The following is a 15,416-nucleotide window of genomic DNA, read 5'->3' on the forward strand; positions in this document are numbered from 1 at the left end:
TGCCTGAGCCCAAGGCGACCACACCTCAAAACCCCAAAAAAGGACAAGGCGCCCCAAAATGTAGGACATCCCCAACAAATGTAGGACAGAGGTTCTCCAACTGAGCATCTGTGACCCACCAGTGGGTCACGACCCAAGTTTTGATGGGTCACACAACTGACAAGGCAGATTAGGCTATGTGCATCAAAGATTAAACAATCTGCTACTTGGGGGGAGAACTGCTGCCCAATCACCATTACAGAAACACTGCAATCCTATCCATCCCTTCCTTGGAGTAAACCCCACTGACTACAATGGGGCTTTTTTCTAAGTAGACAAGCCTGGGATTGGACTCACAGAAGCTTTAGCGGCTGGTAAAGTGAAACTTTGTTTAAAGGTAGGGCCCGATACTAAAAAGTGGGGGAACCACTGAAGTACGACATGACAAAATAAAGCTAAAAACATTCGTATATTGATTTCATGTGATTAATTTAAAACACTATTGCTGCAATCCAGAGGCACGCTTGGGCCAGTGCAAGTCCCTTGTGCCAACCCAGGAGGGCACACTGGTGTGCCAGGAATGCACCTCCTCACGACCAAGCTGCGCCAGCACATGGAGGTACGCTGGCACACAAAGGCTGACTCCAGCCTCCATGGCAACTTGTGTGGTGAACCTTGTGTCAGCGCAGCTGAGCCAACGCAAGGCTCTGGGGTGGGCAGAAAGGAGGCAGGAATGAGGCGTTCCTGGGCAGGGGGAGGGTGGGCAGAAGGTGGCCCCAGGGGAGGGTGAGTGGGTGGGGAGCAGGAGGTGGGGCTGGGACTCGGCAGTTATGCCAGATTCCAACCAGTTCCTGGGGAGTTCAGAGCGACTTCAAGACGCTCCATCATCCTCGAACTTGCGCCACCTCTGGAGGAGGCGCAAGTCCGAGGAGACCCATAGGGGCCAGGGTGCCTTACCCGGAGGTTTCCCCTTACCTCTGGCTGAGCCGCTTTGGGCCCCTATCCTGCTCTGGGTACAGCGCAAGCCTCTTGGCTTGCCTGTTTCCAGAGCAAGGTAGGATTGCGCCCTATGTTACTTATTATGAAATTTAAAACTATATTCCATATACATATTTCATTTGTCACGTATAAGATATTAAATACAAGAAGGCTATGCACTGCCTGCAGGGGCCCGCTCACAGAAGGACATTACAGTTCTTTTCCAGGACACAAGGCTGAAAAAGAGGCAGTGGCATACTTCCCTAGCCCAGCACCTGAGGCAAAGGTCCACAATGGCACCCCCCCACACGAGATGCTGCTGCCTCCCCGCACACGAATCAGCTCCTCCCACTCACTGCAATGAAACAGAGCCTCGCGCAACTCTAAGACAAACCCAGGAAGCCTCCTGAGGCTTTCCTGTGTGCTTCCAGGATAAGAACATAAGAACAGCCCTACTGGATCAGGCCATAGGCTCATCTAGTCCAGCTTCCTGTATCTCACAGTGGCCCACCAAATGCTCCAGACAGTACACAAGACAACAAGAGACTTGCATCCTGGTGTCCTCCCTTGCATCTGGCATTCTGTCATAGCCCATTTCTAAAACCGGAAGCACAGTTTCTGACTGCATCCGGAGCCTTAGTAAAGCTTCCATGTGGTCTTAGAAACATGCAGGGCTCTACACATGGGGCTTTTGCCCCTTTCAGTTAATGGCAGGTTCGCTATTGAAAAGAGAACATGACCTGGAAAAAGAGGTGGTGTGCCAAATACTGCCCCCCTTACCTGGGGGTGTGCCAGGCTGTTGCTCCCACTCCCTGGATTGGAAGGGGGGCGGTGAAGTAGAAGAGGAGGTGTAAAAGAGATGAAAGTCACCTATCTTCATCCTCTTCTGCTCCATTCCCCTTTTTCTTTTTCCAGTCCAGGGTGTAGGAAGAAGAGGAGCAGAAGCAGTGGAGGTAAGCATGCAGATACAAATGGGTGCCTCGCTCGCCAATCAGTTACCTGAGGTGACCACCTCAGTTGACCTCATGGATGGGCTGGCCCTGGAATTCAGAGTCCTACCACATGAACCTATGCATTTAGTCACGTAAGTACCCTGTATTGCTTGCTCCATTCTCTGTCATCTGAGTCAGCAAAGTGTGACTCAACAAGGCAGGGCCTTCTCAGCTGTGGCACCCAATTTGTAGAACTTGCTTCAAAGAGCTCTCTCCCTGGCTATCTTGCTACTAGTGTTCAGTAATGTGTTAAAATACTGTTTTTTCAAAGGATTTCAGAGAAACTGTTCATTAATTATGGCCATTTGAAAATGTGTGTAAACTGCTTATACGCTGATTTGTTCTTGCTTTTGCCTTTTTTTCTTATTGTTGAATTCTGTTTTATCTTTTGCTTGTGGATTCTGATGGATGGAATGGTGGAGTATAACTAATTTAAATACATAAATAACTAGGCAAAATACTCAGTATTGATCTTATGTTGACAAATTATTCACCTTCTATATACACTCTGATTGCATGCCTTTTCTCTTTGCAGAGGCACAGAATACTGTATTTCCGTATAATCATTTCTGTGCATTTGGTCTGCAGTTTTTAATGCACACAAAAATAAAGTGAGGTTTACTACTTTAATGGGTCCTGGGTGATTTCACATATGTGCGCATGACATGACCACTAATCTGATCTCTGCCTCATAAAGAATAAAAATAAAAATACCCTAAAATACAGAAGTGAAACTATGTGTTAGCAGAAAGTAAGAGAGTTCTCAGGATTAAAAAAAGGAAATATTAAATGACTTGGAGTCCAATCCTATGCTTGGCGGCATGGCTCTGTCTGGTGCTGGTGCTGGGCTAGTGTGGGGAGGTCGCCCAGCTTCCACGGCTTGGTGGGGAGGAGGCGTTCCAAGGAGGGGAGAGGCTAGTGGGGAGCAGAGAGAGGGCAGGGGGGAGGCGCGATGGGGAGGTGTGACGTGGGGGGGGAGGCGGGGGGAGGCATGCCAGAGAGAGGGAGGGAGGGAGGCGGGTCCACAGAGCTCTGCTCCGCAGGATCCAAGGCAGTTGGGGAGGGCTCCGTGCCCTACACAAGTGCCTTTACCTTACCGCTGACCTTTTGGTCAGCAGTAAAGTGAGTAGCCCCATTGTGGGGCTGCTTACCTTACCCGGGAGAAGGGGCACGCAGGATCCAGCGGCAGCCATTCTCTGTGCCGCCAAGCCTGGGCACCCTGGGCAGCTCAGGATTGGGCTGTTGGTTGCTAGAAGTACAGGTGAAGAAGTAAAAACATGAAAAAGTAAAAACAAGTACAGAACAGCAAATACATGACACAGTACAGGGACAGTAGTACAATTATTGTTCCAATATGAACTTTAAAAAAATTATTTTATTTTAAAACACTTCTCGCCATTTCTTAGTCCCAAGCATAGTGTGTTAAAGCAAGATAGTTAAAATGCAAAGTGACTAGGGTGTGGATCACTGTAGTCACATCTGCTTTCTTCAGAAAGGGCTGCAGCTGACATACCAGCCCAGCTGGGCGAAAGTACTTGTGGCCACAGCCACCACCTGTGCATCCAGGAGCAAGCTGCTTAGCAGCACTCCCAGACTGTGCATCTGACCCTTCAAGGGGAGTTTAACCCCATCCAGCCAGAGTTGCAGGCCCATCTCAGAAACAGTTGTCCTGCTAATAGCTTGCCCAATTACCCCACATCCAGGCCTTAACAGCTGGTAGAAGTTGATTCAGAGCCTCCACAACCACCCTGGCACCAGATGGAAATGCAAAGTGGAGTTGGATATAATCAGCATGTTGGTGACAACCTACTCAAAGCCCTGGATGTTCTTTCCCAGTGGCCTCTTATACAAATTGAAGAGCATGGGGAACCAAATGAAACCCAGCTGGACCCCATCAACCAATGGCCAAGGGGTGAAGCACTACCTTCTGGAACTTATTTGACAGGTAGAAGCAAAGTCACTGCAGACAGGTGCCCCCCAACTATCTTTGCCAAGCATTTTTGGACTGAATCGTAGTTCAGTTTTGAAACATAGTTCAGTTTTGAACTATGGTTGATGGTATCTGAATCCATGGAGAGGTCCTTCAGAACCCTCTCCAGTTCCCAGTGCAGTAATCAACCTGGATGTTCAAGACTATTTCAGGCCCATAACCAGACCTGAATCCAAACTGGAAAAGATAGAGACAATCCATTTCACTCAGGAAAACGTGGAATTTATTTGCCACTCCATCATCTTGACCAGAAAGGGCAGATTTGACAATGGCTGACAACATTCCTGCATATCAGGGTCCAATGAAGTCTTTTTCAATAGAGATCTGGAGCCAGGCCTTCTTGAGCCCGGATAGCAGCACAACATCTCTTAAGGAAGCGTTCACTACCTCTCCCACCTGAACTCCAGGTCCCTTCCTCTACACAACTGCCTTAGGGCTCAATCCTATCCAATTTTGCAGTGCCGGTGCTGCTGTGCCAATAGGGTATGCACTGCTTCCTGTGTTGGGGTAGCAGTCACAGAGGCCTCCTCAAAGTATGGGAACATTTGTTCCCTTACCTTGGGGCTCCATTGCAGCTGCACTGGTCCTGGAAAGTTGGATAGGATTTGGCACTTAGGCTACAATCCTATGCACACTTTCCTGGCAGTTGGCCTTATTGAACACAATGGGACTTACTTCTGAGTAGATATGCATAGGATTGTGCTGTTAAGCAGGCAAGATGGACAAAGGGCCCAGCAGCACATGGGCTTAGCTTCTAACTGTAGTCCATCTACATGCTCAGGGCTGAATACACTGAAATGTATTCATCAAAACAGCAAACGAATGCTCAAGGAACCTCATGGATTACTCCCAATGTGTTTTCTGATGGAATGATAGAGAGTGACTATCAGGAAAGTACACAAACAGGTCATGGCAGGCCACCAATAATTCCTCACCACAGCTGTGGGAACACAGATGTAACAGCCCACCAGTACCACCTGAAAAAGCTCCTCTGCATGGTTCTGTGCTGATGCAATGGTGGCAGAGAAGGAAGATTTATTTAACACCCTCACAGCCACGAAACTCTAAAATGATTTCTAGCTGGTATTTGTTTAGATATGTCACCTGTCTTCCGCCACCATCATGAGTCTTCTTCCCAGCTGCTTCACTGCTTGTAGCTCATTCACCCAGCTGTCCTCCCTCTACATACATAGGGGACACACATGCACAGAGGCAGCATTTGGGGAGGGGACTGAGGCAGCGTGGGGGCATGTGGAGAACATGCAGCTTCAGGTGTCAGAAGGTCTTGGGCCAACCCTGCCTCCCACAGAAAGAATGTACTGTACTGTATGTGCAAGGACTGATTTGTCCTGATATTTGGCTGCTCGTCCAAGCTGTCATAGCAGCTTCCATGCCTGTCCTGATGCAACATGGGTATTGCACCAGTGCCATGGGTTGCAAACACTTGTGAGCTTCAGGTGGGATGATACCACTGCCAGTACCAACATTAGGAACATTCTTTCACAACCAGGTGCAGTGAAAGCAACATAATACACATGTGTGGATGAACTTCTCAAAGGCCTCTATGCTACCCTATTATCTGCTTTTCAACAGTTGGCCTCCTACAATACTAACAGTGCAAGCTTAAACTCAGAACTCAATGGAGTACACTCCCTAGTAAATGCATTTAGAATTACAGCCTTAGGAGAATAATTAGTAATGTGAGGCTCAGAGTGTTTTGCTATTGCTGTTAAGAATGAAGTGAGCAGAGCCAGTTCTACAGCCAGTTCTGTATCTGAAACCATATATCTGCCAAGGAACACACATCACATCTGCTTTCTGGAACTATTATTGCAGTAAGATTGCATTAATAAATAACAGCCTTTTATAACAGCCCCATAGATAAGCAGAAAATAACTGACTCATAAAATAACTGACTCATAAAATGTTATGTCAGCTCAGCCACCTGTACACATCTATCTGGTCAACTTTATGCACAGCAATATCCTAAAGAAAAGTCTGGGAGGTGCATAAGTCTCCTAGGTGGCCTTGGCTCACACCCCTCTCTCTGTGCTAAGGTCACCCATACTGAGATTAGGTGGGGTTTGAGTTCTCATCCCTCATACTTCTGAACTATTTGATATAAAGACTTCTGGAATCTTGTTTGTAATGATTCTTGCAGTACGATCTGATCCATAAGTCAGCCAGCATAAAATAAGAGTGAAGAGATAGTTTTTGAGAACATAAGAAGAGCCCTGCTGGAGCGCTAGGCCAAAGGCCATCCAGTTCAACATCCAATTTCCCACAGTGGTCCCCCAGTTGCCTCTGGATACCCCAGAAGTGGAAGATGAAAGCACACCCCTCTCCCACTATTGCTACCCTGCAGGAGTGGCATGAGAGGTTGTCGTGTACTAACCAAAAGTCCAAACCTAGCCAACCTGTCCAGCCCCTGAATCTTCAGTACTAATGGCAGTGTCCACTGTGTTCTCAAAAGGTGGGGAGGCACTGTGGGGGGTTGACTTTGCCCCTGGGCCTCCAGCAACTTAGGCTCAAATCCTAACCAACTTTCCAGCACAGCTGTACCAATGGGGAGTGTTGTATTCTGTAGTTGGGTAGCAGTCACAGAGGCCTCCTCAAGGTAAGTGAATGTTTCCCTTATCTCCGAACTGCACTGCCCTTACCTCAGTGCTGGAAAGTTGGTTAGGATTGTGCTCCTAGTGTTATAGTTGCTCTCCTGCAACTGGCATTGATGAAGTGCTTGGTGCAATTCTAGAACATTCAGAATCTTTGAATGCCTTGTTGCTCCAACAGAGTAGATCATCTCATGTACTCTATGTTTCTGTTTCTATAAGAGCAGAACAATCTGAAAATAATTGCTCAGGGACATAATCAGGAAGCGAAACTGACTATCAGCAAAGAAGAAAAAGAGCAAAACTGACAAAAATATAGTGCAAGAAAGGTCTAAAACAGGGGCGCCCAAACCCCGGCCCTGGGGCCACTTGCGGCCCTCGAGGCCTCTCAATGCGGCCCTCAGGGAGCCCCCAGTCTCCAATGAGCCTCTGACCCTCCGGAGATTTGTTGGAGCCCGCACTGGCCCGATGCAAGTGCTCTCAGCGTGAGGGCGACTGTTTGACTTCTTGAGTGAGCTGTGGGATGAGGTCTTCCTCCACTGCTTGCTGTTTCACGTCTCTGATGCTGTAGCAGTAGCAAAGGAAAGGCCAGCCTTGCTTTGTGCAAGGCCTTTTATAGGCCTTGAGCTATTTCAAGACCTTCATTCATTCATATAAGTTCATCTTTAATATATTCATTTATGCAAACTTATGTAATTTTATTCAAATTTTAAATGTAAATTAATTCTTTTTTTTCCCTAGCCCTTGACAGTGTCAGAGAGATGATGTGGCCCTCCTGCCAAAAACTTTGGACACCCCTGGTTTAAAAGGACAGCAGTCCTCTCCCTACTTATTTGAAAACCAGCCCCACTAAACTCAGAAATTTGTGTCTCCATAGGATTAGACTGCTTGGTTTATAACTATACACTACTGCACTGTTTTGTTTCTGCTAACAGCAAAGGGGGAAGTGCTTTTATTATTTATTCTTTTGTACTTGAAGAATACTTGAAGGCTTAAATTACCAAGACTCACCCACATGTGCTGTTTACACTAAGTTCTGGTTTTTGTGCAAGTGGAATTGAAAGCAGAGAGCAGGGTTGTATGTAAAGCAAATGAAAATTTAACCACCAAGATCTGCTTTAAGGCTTCAGAGAAAGTACCTGACTTCCACTTCTGCACTCTTCACCTCCCCATTACAAAGTCAATAAACAGCACAGAATCCTATGAGGTCACCATCACATGATTCTTATTTCAGTTCTCAAACAGAAACATTGGTTTCAGCACTAAGTCTTGGCAAACTATGGTGACCTATTGTCAGGTACAAAACAAAATGTCACAGAAGACTGAGGTGAAGTCCCACTGGTTTCTGAAGGTCAAACTGCATGTGATGCAGAAGACCCATGACTAGGGCTGCAAGCCTATGCAAACTTTCCTGGAAGTTGGGAATGGGAATTACCAGTACTTCCAAGTAGCCGTGCATAGGCTTGTGCTGGTGCTCTCCCAATGGCTGTTGTTGTCTTCTAAAACCTGACATGGAGGGGGTTGCCTTGGATGCAGGACACAGTATGGGGGGTACTCTTCCCCCTGTGCCAATTCTCTGAGGTACCTGCCATCTTCCATCCCTGAAGCTGTCAAGGTTTGTGCCCAATCCCTTGGCTGGGAGTTGCTGGAGAACGCCCCTGGGTTTGACACAGGAGGCCTGTGTAAAGTTTGGCCACAACAGAGGCCTGCTACAGGCAAGAAGTGCTGAGTCACTCAGCAAGTCCTAGTTGATTGCCTGCAGAGTGACTACAGACACAGGTGGAAATGAGTGGGGCTGATTAGCCCAAGCCTGCCCTGAAACAGGCACCCATTGGCCAGCTTTTGTATAAAGCCAAAGCAGTCCCTACTGGACCAAGGGAGTTGTTGGATGGCTGGCTGTAGAGCACTTTGTTGCTGTGCGTAGCTCTGGGCTCCCTGCGTGGGGCTGACACTGAATGCCTGTACTGAACTGCACTGTATCTGATGTAAATACAAATTTGGTGAAGGACCCTGCTGTCTGTGCTGTGTTTCTGTCCTCTGCACACACTCCCCGGGAACTGTGCCAAGCTGTGAGACCTTGGGCAGTGGGAGTAAGCTGTCTTCATTTACCAGATCCCAACAGAAGCTTCTATTAGCCACTGAGGGAAAACATACAGGTATTTGTATTTCGTATGTGCATTTCCCTCTACACTGCTGATAACAACTGGGGTGTAGGTGGATGGGTGGGAAATGTGCATCAGACAATCAATGCAGGGGAAAAGGGTTAAAGCCCCTCCCTGTGCTGGTGGAGAGTGGAGGCCATTCCAGGGGGTGGGTGTGATGTGGGGGGTGGGGCTGGGACCCAGCTGTTAAGGGCTGGATTGGGCTGAGACCCAACCCTCTTCCCTGAGCAGCACAGAGTGGCTTGAAGCTGCTCCATTCTCTTTTGACGTGTGCTACCTCCTGAGGTGCTGCAAGTCCAAGGAGACCCACTGGGGCCATGGTGGCTTACCTGGGGGTAAGGGGAAGAGTTTCTCCTTGCCTTTGGCTGAGCCACTTCTGTCCCCAATCTTGTGCTAGACACAGTGCAGGTCTCCTGGCCTGCCTGTTCCAGCGCAAGATAGGATTGCACTATACATCACATGGGAGGATGAGCAGGTGAATGAAGCCCTGACAGGATGGCTAATATTGCATCCCATAATAGTGCAACCTGAGGGGTCAGAGCAGACATCTGGGTTTGTTGCTAAGCCTAGCTTTATTTTAATCTTAGTATCACAGACACACAAATTATTGGACAACTAAGGGGATAATCAAATCTGACAGATAACAGTGTTGAAGAAAAGAGGCTGGCAGTGTTTTGTGTTGTTGGCTGTGGGAGGCAATGTTCTCAATTCCATTGATTCAGCTGTTTCACTTTCATCAGGTTGTTTTGTTCAAGAAATTATGCATCATACAGTTGCATGTAAGGAAAATGACTATGTGGTCTGTGCTCTGATTTTCCAGATTTACTGTATATGGGGATTTTCATATCTCAGTCTTCAACACATTTACTTGAAGCATGTTTCATTTATTCCAGTGAAACTTAACTCTAAGTAAGCATACTCAGGAACACGTTTACTGAGAAGGGAGCTCTTTAATAATTTAAATTATTAAATTTAGAGGGTACTTATTCCAAGTAAATGTACAGATTAGGGTACTTTCCTCTTTTGCAACCCTTAGAGAACTTAACCCTTTTCTACCCAGCCCACAGGTGTCCACATTTGATCCCTGTTGCATATATGCAATATTGGGCAGAAACAGCTTAATAACAGTATTTTAGTACAGTAAAAGCAAGCCAAAATCACATATTGCAAGCCAGAAAACTAAATGTAAATCTCCAATCCACCACAAATTCACTTGGGGCCCAATCCTATGGGCTGGAACTCCAGCAGTACACATGCACCGCCAGCCCTGTGTGTCACAAATGCGCTGAAAAGCATGCTCGCAGCACCTGGGGAAGAGGGAGCACCAGTGCCGGGCCTCAGCACCAAGAGGACAATGTGGGGAGCAGCCAGCAGTGTGCCTTTTGGGGGGCAGGGTGGAGCTGGATGGGGAGGGGAGGGGAGACGAGACGGCAGCAGAGTTTACCACTGTATCCTGTGCTCCCTCCCTAGTCAGGAAACCTGATATAGGCCTCTTTGAGTCTGCTCCTGCTCAAAAGCAGGCACAGATCCGAGGCAACCCATTGCCACCAACTGTGTTGTGCCCGGGGTAAGGAAGCAAATGCTCCCCTACCCTGAAAAGACTCTGGTGGCTGCCTCAGCACCCACAGAATACAACGGTGGCCATTTCAGTGTGGTTGTTTCTCTGGGCGCTGAAGCCCTATAGCAGTGGTCTCCAAACTTTTCAGTACAAGGACTGCATCATGTATCTGACACAGTGTCAAAGGCCCGAAAGTAAATAAATACATAGGACCCATGTGGTGAGAGTTTGACTGAATACAATAAGAGGGTGGGGGTGGAAGGAGGAGGGGAGCAGAGGGCAAAATTGATTTGCACAGGAAAAGGGGGGAATGGATTTTGAAAAAGAATCAAGCAACCTATGACGCAAATCAAACTTTTTTGTCTCAGTTTCTGCTTGGTTTTAAGTTTAATGAACATTATTTTTATATTTATATTCCAGTATCAGTATATATCTCATTTAGCGACTAGAGTTGCTGAACGTAATGCAGCATAATGGAATAATTTCTTTCCATTGCATTACATTCAGCACCCGGAAGTGCATCTTTTGAGATTTTTTAGTCCTGAGAGGCTGGGGAACCACAGGAACTGGAAAAAATCCTCCCAAGGGCTGGATTTGGCCCCCAGGCTGGAATTTGGACATCCCTGCACTATAGAATTGGACTGTTGGTGGTTGTCATGCCCCGGTCTGCTAGCAGCGAGCACCCTGGCTTGCAGGGTATTCAAACACCTGTAGAGCTTGGTGGTTTCAGGGTGGGGTTGCCTCTGTGGTTCCCCTCTTGGGGCTGGTCTAGGAGAGTAGGGCCTCAGACTGCCACTGGGGGGAGGGGGTTCACATCACCCTGTTCCTCCTCAGTGTTGGAGTAGAGCTTCCAGCTCTCAGGTGGTTTCTCCCTTTTGCCAGCACTCTCCTCCCTTGTCATCATAGGCCCTCTCCCTTTTGAGGAAGCCTGGCTGCCCCACCCTGCTCCACCCCTTCCTCCCTGGCAGGTTCAAGAGGGGGCAGGGCCTCCAGCCCATTCTCCCATTCCTGTGTAACTCTAGAGGTCCTGTGCCTGCAGCCCATCTCTCCCTGGGACCCTAGTCATGTCTGGGAGCTTGCCAAGTCACCCCCTGGGCTAACCTGCTGCACCCCCTCCCCTCTTTGGAGTGGTGGGTTGGGGGCGGGTGGCTGGGCCCAACCCCAACAGTAGTCTTTGGCAAGCTCAGGGGCCAAACTGCACACGTATAGGTGTGTTGTTACAGGCTTAAGGCTGCAATCCTATGCACATTTCTTAGGAGTATTCCTCATCGAACACAATGGACATAATTCTGAGTTGCACTGTAAATATACATGTGGATAGCAGTTGTACAGAGCTGCAATTTGGATCAAGGCCACACCACAGAAGAAACTACTGAATGACTTACCTCTTCCTGCTGAGAAATCATCTCTGTGAAGTGGCAGCATAGCCCTAAAACTCCTATTTGCTGCCAAATTGCCTTTGTTGAGGCAATTAATAGCCTCAGCCTCTAATCTCTATTATGATGAGAATATTGGTCTGCTATATGGTTTGTGCTCTTGAGGTAACACAGGAAAAATACAAGTTATTTCTGTCCTTTTAAATCTGTACATCACAATATTGTCTTTTAATCACCATTTGTGATAGTATCATATGAAAACTTAAATCCAGTCGGTGGTAGGCATACACTGACCATCTGCCCTTCTGAACACTTACATTAAAAGAAGTAAGGAAACCCCCACACTACGGAAACCAAATTAAGTGAAGTTGCAGGAAAAACTGGGCTTCCCTCATCACAATACAATGTTACAACAGCAGAATGACAGAAGATGCAAAGTGCTCTGATGAGTCCACCAGATGGCAGCAAGATATAAAAGCAAACTGAAGCCTCTGAGGTTAGGGCTCAGCTGATGTCCAGCAAAAGAGGTAAAGAAACTGAAGAAACATAAGAACAGCCCCACTGGATCAGGCCATAGGCCCATCTAGTCCAGCTTCCTGTATCTCACAGCGGCCCACCAAATGCCCCAGGGAGCACACCAGATAACAAGAGACCTCCTCCTGATGCCCTCCCTTGCATCTGGCATTCTGACATAGCCCATTTCTAAAATCAGGAGGTTGCACATACACATCATGGCTTGTAACCCATAATGGATTTTTCCTCCAGAAACTTGTCCAATCCCCTTTTAAAGGCATCCAGGCCAGATGCCATCACCACATCCTGCGGCAAGGAGTTCCATAGACTGACCACACGCTGAGTAAAGAAATATTTTCTTTTGTCTGTTCTAACCCTCCCAACACGCAATTTTAGTGGATGTCCCCTGGTTTTGGTGTTATGTGAGAGTGTAAAGAGCATCTCTCTATCCACTCTATCCTTCCAGTGCATAATTTTGTATGTCTCAATCATGTCCCCCCTCAGGCGTCTCTTTTCTAGGCTGAAGGGGCCCAAATGCCATAGCCTTTCCTTATAAGGAAGGTGCCCCAGCCCCGTAATCATCTTAGTCGCTCTCTTTTGCACCTTTTCCATTTCCACTATGGCTTTTTTGAGATGTGTTGACCAGAACTGGACACAATACTCCAGATGTGGCCTTACCATCAATTTGTACAATGGTATTATAATATTATAACATCTTTGAATGGCTAATGAATGAATGTGGCACCATCTAGTGATTGGTCTAGGCATGACATAGAAACTTGGTACATGCTTGTGTTGATGAAAGAAAAGGTCTCTTATAGTTTTTTATTAGGCATATATCCCTATGGCCATCAACCAAGAAGCACATGTATACTGTTTTCCCTGAGTAGGGATTGCTTCCCAGTAGGCCTGGGAGGGAGGCAAAATTGATGGCACCAGAGCATGCCATATCCCAGGGGTGCCCAAACCCCGGCCCTGGGGCCGCTTGTGGCCCTCGAGGACTCCCAATTCGGCCCTCAGGGAGCCCCAGTCACCAGTGAGCCTCTGGCCCTCCAGAGACCTGTTGGAGCCCACACTGGCCTGATGCAACTGCTCTCAGCATGACGGCCATCTGTTTGACCTCTCGCGTGAGCTGTGGGATGAGGGCTCCCTCCACTGCTTGCTGTTTCACACCTGTGATGCAGCAGCTGCAGCAGAGAAAAGGCTGGCCTTGTTTTGTGTGAGGCCTTTTATAGACCTTGAGCTATTGCTCATCTCTAATGAGGTAAGTTCCATCTCTAATATATTCATGTATGTAAATTTATTCAAATTTGAAAGTAAATTAATTCTTTTTTTCCCCGGTCCCCAACAGTGTCAGAGAGATGATGTGGCCCTCTTGCCAAAATGTTTGGAGACCCCCGCCATATCCTATCCCCCTTCCTGGGGCTAATCCACTGGCACGGATGTTCACCAACACGGATATCCTCAGTGATATTGCTGATGCAGTCCAAGTTGACCCGTTGCAGCTGAGCATTACCCCGGAGGAAGGGGACAAATGTTCCCTTATTTATTTATTTATTTATTTATTTATTTATTTATACAGGTATTTATATACCGCCTTTCTTTGGTTGTCAGATTTCTCCTCAGAAGATCAGGGGTCTCAATGCATGGATGAGACGGTGGTGTAGGGAGGAGGGGTTTAGATTCATTAGGCACTGGGGAACGTTTTGGGACAAGCGGGGCCTGTACAAGAGGGACGGGCTCCACTTGAACCAGAATGGAACCAGACTGCTGGTGCATAGCATTAAAAAGGTGGCAGAGCAGCTTTTAAACTGATCCCTGGGGGAAGGCCGACAGGAGCCGAGGGGCATCTGGTTCGGGACTCCTCATCCCTATGGGATTAGGATGGGGAGGTTAGAGAACAACAAGACAAAGGCAGAGTAGGAGAAGAAATTGGGGAAGGTAGAGTGATGGGATGTGATAGACGGTTTGGCACAATGAGAGGATGCGGGGACAAAGGAGCGAATAAGCAGCCCATCCTGGGGCATTCCGTGTACAAATGCTTTTATGCAAATGCCTGAAGTCTCCGAGCAAAGATGGGAGAACTGGAATGTCTGGTGACAAGGGAAAACATTGACATAGTGGGCATAACAGAAACCTGGTGGAATGCGGAGAATCAGTGGGATACCACAATCCCAGGCTATAAACTCTACAGGAGGGACAGGCAGGGGCGCATTGGAGGTGGGGTGGCCGTTTATGTTAAGGAAGGGATAGAATCCAGCAAAGTAGAGATTGAAGGTGGGTCCGACTCCACCGTAGAATCTCTGTGGGTTAAATTACCAGGCTTGTGCAGCGATGTAATACTGGGGGCGTGCTATCGTCCTCCAGACCAGAAATCGGATGGGGACCTTGAAATGAGGAAACAGATCAGGGAGGTGACAAGGAGGGACAGGGTTGTAATCATGGGGGACTTCAATTATCCTCATATAGACTGGGTCAATTTGTGTTCTGGTCACGATAAGGAGACCGGATTTCTTGACATGCTAAATGACTGTGGCTTAGAGCAGCTAGTCACGGAGCCCACCAGAGGGCAGGTGACTCTGGATTTAATATTGTGCGGTACTCAGGACCTGGTTAGAAATGTAAATGTTACTGAGCCATTGGGGAACAGTGATCATGCTGCGATCCGTTTTGACGTGCACGTTGGGGGAAGAATATCAGGCAAATCTCTAACAAAAACCCTTGACTTCCGACGGGCGGACTTCCCTCAAATGAGGAGGCTGGTTAGAAGGAGGTTGAAAGGGAGGGTAAAAAGAGTCCAATCTCTCCAGAGTGCATGGAGGCTGCTTAAAACAACAGTAATAGAGGCCCAGCAGAGGTGTATACCGCAAAGAAAGAAGGGTTCCACTAAATCCAGGAGGGTGCCCGCATGGCTAACCAGCCAAGTTAGAGAGGCTGTGAAGGGCAAGGAAGCTTCCTTCCGTAAATGGAAGTCTTGCCCTAATGAGGAGAATAAAAAGGAACATAAAATGTGGCAAAAGAAATGTAAGAAGGTGATATGGGAGGCCAAGCGAGACTATGAGGAACGCATGGCCAGCAACATTAACGGGAATAATAAAAGCTTCTTCAAATATCTTAGAAGCAGGAAACACGCCAGAGAAGCGGTTGGCCCTCAGGATGGTGAGGGAGGGAAAAGGGAGATAAAAGGAGACTTAGAGATGGCAGAGAAATTAAATGAGTTCTTTGCATCTGTCTTCACGGCAGAAGACCTCGGGCAGAT

The sequence above is a fragment of the Tiliqua scincoides genome, chromosome 2 (genome assembly GCF_035046505.1).
Source record: "Tiliqua scincoides isolate rTilSci1 chromosome 2, rTilSci1.hap2, whole genome shotgun sequence".
NCBI classification, from domain to species: domain Eukaryota; kingdom Metazoa; phylum Chordata; class Lepidosauria; order Squamata; family Scincidae; genus Tiliqua; species Tiliqua scincoides.